Here is a 10,443-nt window from a genome sequence, read left to right on the forward strand (position 1 = left end):
AAGGGAGGTTCCAAAAAAATTCAAATGATACCTTTTTTTTATTGGTTGTTCACAACATTACAGAGCTCTTGACATATCATATTTCATACATTAGAATCAAGTGGGTTATGAACTCCCATTTTTACCCCAAATACAGGTTGCAGAATCACATCGTTTACACATCACATTTTTACATACTGCCATATTAGTGACTGTTGTATTCTGCTACCTATCCTATCCTCTACTATCCAACCTCCCCTCCCCTCCCATCTTCTCTCTCTACCCAAATGATACCTTTAGATAATTCCCAATTCTAGGCAGAAGAACTTAACTCTCCTCTGTTTAAGTGTGAGCTGGAATTAGCAATTTACTTCCAAAAAATTAGAGTATACCAAGTTAACAGCCCTTAAACCTGGCACACATTATGTTAACTTGTGATCCAGATTAATATCACCAAGGACAAGCCATGTGGTGACCATGTGCCCACCTATTCACTGATATGATGAGATCACAGGGACTCTTCATTTCTGAGCATTTTCCCCCAAACTCATAATACCACTTCATCATGACAAAGTATCAGACAAAGACAAATATGGAGACATTCTACAAAATGCCTAACAAGTACTCTTCAAACTTCTTAGAATCATAAAAACAAGAAAAGACCATCACAGATCAGAGCGACAGAGAAGATTTGGTGAATAAATGCAATGAGACATCCTGGGCAAGATTTGAGAAATGACATTAGAGAAAAATTGGTGAAATCCAAATAAGGCGTGCCATTTAGTTAATAGTATGTGACAATACTAATTTCTTAATTTTGATGATTATATTGTGGTTAAGTAGGATGTCAATATTAGGGGACAGTGAGTGCAGGATTTGTGAGAATTCTGTACTATTTCTGCAGTTTTTCTGGAAATCTAAAACTATTTTATAATTGTTTATTTACTATAATAATGCAAATTAGTGAGACTATTTATATTTTTGAATTGAAACATCAAGAAAACAACTAAAAGAGAGGAGCCATGGCTTGCTTTGAGTCTCAAAGCTATCTATTGACAGAAAAGAAAATGCCCTCAATGAGAACTGCTCTTGAGGTATCATCAAAATCTTTGAAAAGGAGGAAGATATTAAAATTACGATTGTCCAAACGCATACAGTTTTGTTACTACTGTGTGGAATTAAATGTTAAAAAGTTTTCATAGAACAAGATAAATTTTTAGCTGTTGGTATAGATTCTAGATTATTTTAGCCAGTCAACTCTGAGGAGACAGTTGTCAAATGTAACTTTATCAGAACAGAATCTTTGCAGGATTTATTCTGATTCTTTAGAAGGGGAGAAATGAAAGAAAAAAAATTGAAGTACAGAGGAAATGATTTTTAGAATGTTCTATATATCTTTAACCTCAAGAAAATTGTCATATAAATATTATTTTAACATTCAATTGAATCAATGAATCCTGCTTTGTAGAGGTATTTATCAATCAATAAATACTGTCAAAGAATCAAGACAATTTCCTTTTTACTCATGATTAGTATAAATAAAATTTGCAGTATCTTTTGGCATCCCCACAAACACCCAAGCGTTCAAGAGGTGTCTCATCATTGCTTTTCAAAGCACAATATTTCCAAAGCCTATTTATTGTCCTTTCTTAAATTATTCACCACTTCTAGGAAATTTGTCATGTGACAGGAACACTTTGAGAAAACAGAAGAAGCTGTTTTTGAAAAACAGAATTAGATTCAAGAACGTGCATGTGACCACTGAAGTAAAGCTTTTAATTTTTGACAGAGAATGTAGGAAATTGATTGTAAAAAAATAATGCGTTGAATTTTTATTTTATTTTATTTTACTTTTTTCAGAAAGATAGGGACACAAGTGCTATCTTGATACTAAAATTGGACATTAGCTTGCATATATGTGTGACATAGTCTCTCTCTCTCTCTCTCTCTCTCTCTCAAGAAAGAAGGGATCAAGAAAACTTTGGTCTTGTCCTATTAGAGAATAGTTTTATCTTCTTATTGACAGTGAGGGAGCCTGTCTGGCCTTTGCTTCAACTTATGGAAGAAAAATCAGTATTGGTTCACTCTCTTCTGTCAATAAAAAGCACACCTTGCCACTTCTAGGCTGAGGGATAATAATGAGAGCAGTTGGAACAGAGCCATATATCTTTTCACCACAGGGATTCTAATCAGAATCATTACCTACTTTTGATGTATTGTGAAGATATGCCTTTGCCAAGAAAATTTGAGACAAGAAGTTTCTTTGTGCTATGAATATTAAACATTCTTACATAAAATTGTTACCATCTGCTTACCACCCAGGTGTTCAATGATGAAGTATTGTGAATGAAAAGCTTGTATTACTAAAAGCTTTGAAGACTTATGCTTCATTCTTCACATTGGTATTTCTAATCATTTGATTTTCCAAGCTATGTTTAAATAAGGTTTTGTTTTTCCAAACTATATAAAGGGATAACTAGCTTCAAGATTTAGGGGCTTTTTCCACCTTAGGCAATTTGAGTATTTCCAACTTTTTATACTAACATATATTTTATTAGGGTGAAGATATTTAAAAAACTATACTTTATTATATTATAAATGAACATACATAGACAATGTTTAATAATTGGAAATTTGTTTAAGAAAATAGATTGCTTAGCAAATCCTAGGTTTGGTACAGAATTAAAGAACTCAGCTGAACTATCATAGAATCTATATATTCTACAAAGAACCATGTTTGGTCATTTTTTAATATAATTTAAAATTTATCAAACTGGAACCACTTTCTTCTTCAATTTTCAAACAGCCAATGGAAACACATTGAAGAGAGTATAAGCAATAATAATTTTGTCCCCCATTCATTGGTTTCTTAAAAAAAAATTGAGCATCTCCTCAGCTGACAAGCACTGGTCTTTAAGATTTGCTATTGCTATATTGACACCAATTCTCTCATATTTGTGTGACATGTAATCTGCTTAAACAATCATTAGGAAAATTTTCAAGTTCTTTTTATTATTGAGAAACAAGTAAAAGACAGTATAAGTCAGATTGTTAAGAAAAATGTCCAAATAAATATGATTTATAATTATCTCCTTTGGGGAAAATAAGTCTCTTTAATAATTTTGTTTATATCACTAAGAACCAGCAATGAAATTGTTTTGATTTCTGATCAAAAATTCTGAATTTAAAGAAAAAGCAAGAAAGCAATAGAATTCATGAATAAATATACTAATCACAAAATAGATAATTTTCAGAGGAATCATGAATGTCCAAAACTGACAAAAGAAATAGAATATTTAAATAATAAATTGTCCTTGGGAAAAAATGGATTATACAAAGCAAATATAACCCTAAGTAAATATTATAGAAATACCTTTAAATATATAGTGAAGGAAGAACACCAAGGAAAAGTGAAATTTTAAAAACAATAGGTCAGATCATTGAATGTGGTGGCAGCTTTTGAGATTTGCATGTTTTTTTTTTTTTTTTTCGGAAAGTATATTCTGGCCTATGGAATATTCTGGCCTATGGAACCATGTCTAAGGGACCTGCAGTCAGCATTGATCTTGGCACCACCAACTCTTGTGTGGGTGTCTTCCAGCATGGAAAAGTGGAGATAATTATAAATGATTGGGGAACCCAGCTACCCCAAGCTATGTCACCTTCACCTTCATTGGCAAAGAATGATTGATCAGTGATGCTGCAAAGAATCAGGTTGTAATGTGCCCCACCAACACAGTATTTGATGCCAAATATCTGGCAAGGCAGAGATTTGATGATGCTGTTGACCAGTCTAATATGAAGCACTGATGGTGAATGATGCAGGAAGGCCCAAAGTCAAAGTAGAATACAAGGGTGAGACAAAAAGTTTCTATCTAGAGGAGGTATCTTTTATGGTTGGGACAAAGATGAGGGAAATTGAAGAGGCCTACCTTTACCACTGGCCTACTGTTACCATTGCTGTGGTCACAGTGCCAGCTTACTTCAGTGACTCTCAGCATCAGTCAACCAAAGATGCTGGAACAATTGCTGGTCTCAATGTACTTAGGTAATCAATTAGCCAACTGCCACTGTTATTGCTTATGATTTAGACAAAAAGGTTGGAGCTGAAAGAAATGTGCTAATTTTTATTTAGGAGGTGGCACTTTTGATGTGTCAATCTTCACTATTGAGGTCAAATCCACAGCTGGAGACACCCACTTGGGTGGAGAAGATTTTGATGACCCTGTGGTCAATGTTTCTCTCTGAGTTCAAGTGAAAGCATAAGAAGGACATCTGTGAAAACAAAAGAGCTGTCCAACGTCTCCATACTGCATGTGAAAGAGCTAATCATACCCTCTCTTCCAGCAAACAGGCTAGTACTGAGATTGATTCTCTCTATGAAGGAATCAAGTTCTATACCTCCATTACCTGTGCTTGATTTGAAGAGTTGAATCCTGTTCCGTGGCACCCTGTATCCTGTAGAAAAATCTCTTTGAAATGCCAAGTTAGACAAGTTACATATCCATGATATTGTACTGGTGGGTGGTTCTACTCATATCCCCCAGATTCAGAAGCTTCTGTAGGACTTCATCAGTGGAAAAGAACGGAATAAAAGTATCAACCTTGATGATGCTGTTGCTTATGGTGCCGCTGTCCAGGTAGCCATTTTATCTGAACATAAGCCTAAAAATGTTCAAGATTTGCTGCTCTTGGATGTCACTCCTCTTTCCCTTGGTATTGAAACTTCTGGTGGAGTCGTGATTGTCCTTATTAAGTGCAATACCACCATTCCTACCAAGGAGACACAGAGCTTCACGACCTACTCTGATAACCAGCATGGTGTGCTCATTCAGATACATAAAGGTGAGCATGCCATAACTAAGTATAACAACCTGCTTGGCGAGTTTGAACTCACGGGCACATCTCCTGCACCCCTTGGTGTTCCTCAGATTCAAGTCACTTTTGATACTGATGACAATGGCATCCTCGATATCTCTGCCATAGATAAGAGTACAGAAAAAAAGAACAAGATTACCATCACTAATGACAGAGATTGTTCAGGCAAGGAGGACATTGAGAACCTGGCTTAGGAAGCTTAAAAGTACAAAGCTGAAGACAAAAAGCAGAGGGACAATATGTCATCCAAGAATTTGCTGGAGTCTTATGCATTCAACACGGAAGTGACTGTTGAAGATGAGAAACTTCAAGGCAAGATAAATGATGAAGATAAATGCAAGATTTTGACAAATGTAATGAAATCATTGACTGGCTGGATAAGAATCAGACTGCATAATGTTAATCTTTTCTTCCTGCTCTTCCTCCCTGCTATGTTCTTAGTTGCTCTCATTATATCAAAGAAGACATTTGGTATTTGTGTTTTAGGGATTGGCTAGCTTCACTAAGCATAATCTGCTCTAGTGCCATCCATTTCCCTGCAAATTCCATGATTTTGTCATTTTTTAGTGCTGCGTAATACTCCACGGTGTATAAATGCCACATTTTTTAATCCATTCATCTATTGAAGGGCATCTGGGTTGGTTCCACAGTCTAGCAATTGTGAATTGTGCTGCTATGAACATCCATGTGGCAGTATCCCTGTAGTATGCTCATTTAAGGACTTTAGGGAATGGTCCGAGGAGGGCAATAGCTGGGTCAAATGGTGGTTCCATTCCCAGCTTTCTGCGGGAAGAAAAGATTAACATTAAACAGAGACATGAGGTGGAAGGGAAAGGGAGAGAAAAGGGTAATTGCATGGAAATGGAGGGAGACCCTCATTGTTATACAAAATTACATATAAGAGGTTGTGACGGGAATGGGAAAATAAACAAGGAGAGAAATGAATTACAGTAGATGGGGTAGAGAGAAGATGGGGGGGGAGGGGAGGGGGGATAGTAGAGGATAGGAAAGGTAGCAGAATACAACAGTTACTAATATGGCATTATGTAAAAATGTGGATGTGTACCGATGTGATTCTGCAATCTGTATTTGGGGTAAAAATTGGAGTTCATAACCCACTTGAATCTAATGTATGAAATATGATATGTCAAGAGCTTTTTAATGATTTGAACAACCGATAAAAAATAAATAAAACATAAAAAAATAAAAACATAAAAAAAAGAATCAGTCTGCAGAGAAGGAAGAATTAAACATCAGCAGAAAGAGCTGGTCTGCAACCCCACCATCGCCAAGCTGTTCCAGAGTGCAGGAGGCATGCCAGGAGGAAATCCTGGAGGGTCACCTCTCTTGTGGTACTTCCTCTGGGCCCACTATTGAAGAGATTGATAAAGTTAGCCCAAGTACAGATGTAGCATTGTTCTGCACAGTAAAATATGGAAGGGCTCAAATTTGTAGCAAATTTAAAGTTGCTTCTATAGAAAATTACTGGGCATTCTCAATATTTGCATATAGAACGGGTACACAGGTAAAGGAAATAACATTGTACTTTATAAGCACTGTATTGCAAATGGAAAATGCAATGTCTTAAATAAAACTATTTAAAATTGGCAAAAAAATCCTCAATAGGTCAAAGTATATGACAATTTGAGTCTTCAATTTCAAGATGAAATATGGCAAATTGAATTTAGCAATACATTAAAATAATTGTTCAGAATGGTCAGGGAATTTTTATTCTAATATCCCAGAATGATTGAACATTAGGCAATATTTGCATATAATTAATCATAAAATAAAATACTTGAAAGGAAATTATATGGTAATCTTGATTTTTTTCACTTTTTAAATTCTAATTTGTTATATATGACAGCAGAATGCATTACATTCATATTACATATATAGAGCAGAATTTTTTATATCTCTGGTTGAACACAAAGTAGAGTCACATCATTCATGTCTTCATTCATATACTTAGGGTAATGATGTCCATCTCATTCCATCATATTTCCTACCCCCATGCCCCCTCCTTTCTCCTCCCTCCTCTTTTCCCTATCTAGAGTTCATCTAATCCTCCCATGCCCCATCCCACCACATTATGAATCAGCATCCTTAAATCAGAGAAGACATCTTGCATTTGATTTTTTAGGATTGGCTAACTTCACTTAGCATTATATTCTCCAACTCCATTCATTTACCTGCAAATACCATGATTTTATTCTCTTTTAATGCTGAGTAATATTCCATTGTGTGTATATATTACATTTTCTTTATCCATTCATCTACTGAAGAACATCTAGGTTGGTTTCACAGTTTAGCTATTGTGCTGCTATAAACATTGATGTGGCTGTGTCCCTGTAATATGCTGTTTTTAAGTTCTTTGGGTATAGACTGAGAAGTGGAATAGCTGGGTCAAATGGTGGTTCCATAACCAGTTTTCCAAAGATTCTCCATACTGCTTTCCTTATTGGCTTCACTAGTTTGCAGTTCTACCAGCAATGTATGAGTGTACCTTTCCCCCCACATCCTCTTTTAAATACATCTTCAGATTGATTTTAGGAATTTACTAATTCAGTAAGAATTAAAGGATGGTTTAGAACATCCTGTTTCAAACAAACTGCTAAGTTTATGTTTATAGGGTTTGACTTAGTGTCATTGCCACTAAAATAAGTGTGATAATCAGGATGTGATGATTGCTATAACAAGCAGTCCTCCAAGTTTGTGACTCACCCAATAAAATTTGTTCATACACCATTTCCCTATGAAAGAAATAAATTATAGCACATCCATAGGAAGCAATATTATACCCCTATTAACTATATAATGGCACAATATAATGTCTAAAAAATGAGGCACACTTAATTGTATTTACAGTATGATATCATTACTTGTTAACTACTTACACACAAATAAACACACAAACTTAGAAGGTTTTATATCAGACTTTTAAGAGCAATTGTCTTTGGGTGATGGCTTAGGGGTGATATTAGGCTTTTTTTGTTTATTCTCTGTGGTTTTAAAATGATCTACAATAATTTATTTTACTTAAAATAAATGAATCTTATAAATGAACAATGAAAGTATCCTAAAAATCAGTCATCAGTTACTATTACATATTCATTTTTATGTAGATTGAAAATTCTCTCATCATGTAATAAACTTTGCCAATATCTGGCCAACTTTTAATCAAGAACATTTCTGGTGTAGTCTATTGCCCACAGTGTGTGTGGTTGATGGATTTTGTCCGTGCCTTTCAATCACATAAGCTATTTGACTCATGACATTGTCATAATTAACCCAACACGAAAATTCTGATTTAGTTGTTGAAGTGATGACCACTAATCCTGTCGGTGACAAGAAAGTCCTGATAATGACGGACTGAGGGGTTGAAAAGGAGGGCAAGTTTGGGGATTTAACTTCCCTGAAACCCTTTTCTTTGAAGGGTTGGACATTGGATCCGATATTGTTTACTTCAGATCTTTGCACAAATCATTCCACGGGCCTCTTTGGGAGGGAAGGGGTTAAATATAGAAGCAGTGCTTGATTTAGGATTTGTTTTGGAACCATTTATCTGTTGGACTGCTGACAACAGTCAACATTTTCTAAATACCTGAAGGAATGAAAGTAGATTGTTATCCAGCAAGAAAGTGGTGGAGGCAACTTGGTATCTCTCTATGTTCATTTAGATGACTGTTTGAGTAAGAAAACCAAAACGCCAAAACTAAAAAAAAAAAAAAAAACAGATAAAAGTTACTTATAAATTTTTCATGCATCCATCCTTGGTGTGTGGTCCTGTCCAGTGTCCAAGGTGGCCTACGGAAGACCTTTATTTTGTAAAAGAAAGTTCAAAAAGGCAAAGATATCATTGACTTAGACCAAACATTCACTAACTTCTGCAAATGGATTGTCAATAGGCATTGGCATATTTTCCTTATTTTGGCCAGGAGAAGGGGTAGAGTTATTCTCAATGTTAAGTAAAGGTCATCTCTCTCTGCCATACTGCCAGAGACGAATGGCCCAAGCTGTCTGTTCACTGGGTCAACTTGGGTACTCTCCCATATTTGTACTGGATAGGTAGTCAAGTGAAATGCCAGATTCATCACTGATAGAATTGCTTTCCTGGGTTGCAATCCCTTAATTTGTGTGCCTTCATGGACAATGGCCATCATTTTTAATTACCTTTTTGTCCTGTAGCAGTTCATCTATCTTTTAAACACTTCAAATTTAATCTTCATGTTAGATGAAGAGGGAAAATTTGCTGTGAAATCACGATCAGACTAGTTTCATAAACTTGAGTAATTTTAGGGAAAAAAAAGCTTAAAGGACTCATCAAAATTTGAAAGTCGAAGGCAAATACTGATGGCTTTCTAGTCATTTATTATTATGACAGGATCTCCATGTGGATAATTCTAAATATTTAGATCCTTAAACCATTTGTTTCCTAAAAATGTGAAAAACAGTTTACACCTCTTTTATGGCACCTTTGAAACAATTTAACCATAACACTTCTGATGATTCCAAATAGAACATCTGATTTTTCCCCCGCTTTATATATAAACAACCATAGGCACTGGGGACCCAAGATCAATCAGACATGTCTCTGTGAAGGCAAATAAAATAGCCAAGGATGCTTTTGGAGCAGTGTGTGCAGAGCACTCTGCGTGCTGAGTCCTTCTGGGGTGCTGGGGAGCAGGAAAGGTACAGGGATCAGCAATGATAACCATGGGTCAGGCTCTGGAAATTCTCGAGGTTTCTCCCACCAGAACCTGAGTCAACCCTTGGGATAATTGAGAAAGGTAACTTCCTCCACCTAATGGATGAGAAGACAGAGGTTTAGGGGTGAACTGTCTTCCAAGTCCTCACCTGCCAAGGAGGAGGTGAAGCAGGAACTTGAGAAATGATGTCCAGATCTGGTCTGATCCAAAGCTCAGCGTCTTGACCATGCATGTTGTTTCCTACATAGAGGGGCAAAAGTTGGAAAGGGCCCTGTGGGGAGTTAGTCCAGCCAAGCAGGGGTGACAGAGGAGCATGGGGTGGGGAACAGGCAGAGAGAGGAAAGACACTTCCTACCTACGAGGCAACACAGTAGTCCTAGACACTGGATGACTGTGCCTGAAAACCATGCACTGCAAGATTGGGAGGGATTTTTCTTCTCTCCCTGTGGAAGGGACTGTTCTGAAAGCCCATCTACTTGCTCGCCTGTCCTGGTAGCTCAGCGGCATGTTTGGAAGGTTGACTTAGTGAGTATGCCACTATTTCATTCCGTGTCCCCTCTGACTGAACAGGCCTGTGGTTTCTCTTCTCTTGGGTTCTTCCTTACAGTTCTCGAAGAGAAGTGGAAGAACAGTTCAGGCATCAAACCTCAGAGATAAGGCATCCAAACAATGTCAAGACCGCTGTCCGTCCATCTGTTGTCCCACCTTTTTGAGCCAGGGCCCAGCAGCCCAGTGTATAAATCATGAATTTACACAAAGAGAGATATGGTGGAAGGGAAACGATGAATAGAGTAGGAATTGGGGAGGGTGGGATGAAAGTAAGAACAGAAGAAGAGGAATGCAGAGAGGGAGATAAAGATGAAGGAAGGGGAAAAAG

The 10,443-nt window shown here is 36.6% G+C and overlaps 1 pseudogene; it reads left to right on the forward strand.

The window, feature by feature from the left end:
* Positions 1-3,514: 3,514 nt before the first annotated feature.
* On the forward strand, positions 3,515-10,223 carry LOC144251017 (heat shock cognate 71 kDa protein-like; annotated as a pseudogene).
* The last annotated feature ends 220 nt before the right edge of the window (positions 10,224-10,443 follow it).

Source organism: Urocitellus parryii, chromosome Y, assembly GCF_045843805.1.
Source record: "Urocitellus parryii isolate mUroPar1 chromosome Y, mUroPar1.hap1, whole genome shotgun sequence".
NCBI lineage: Eukaryota > Metazoa > Chordata > Mammalia > Rodentia > Sciuridae > Urocitellus > Urocitellus parryii.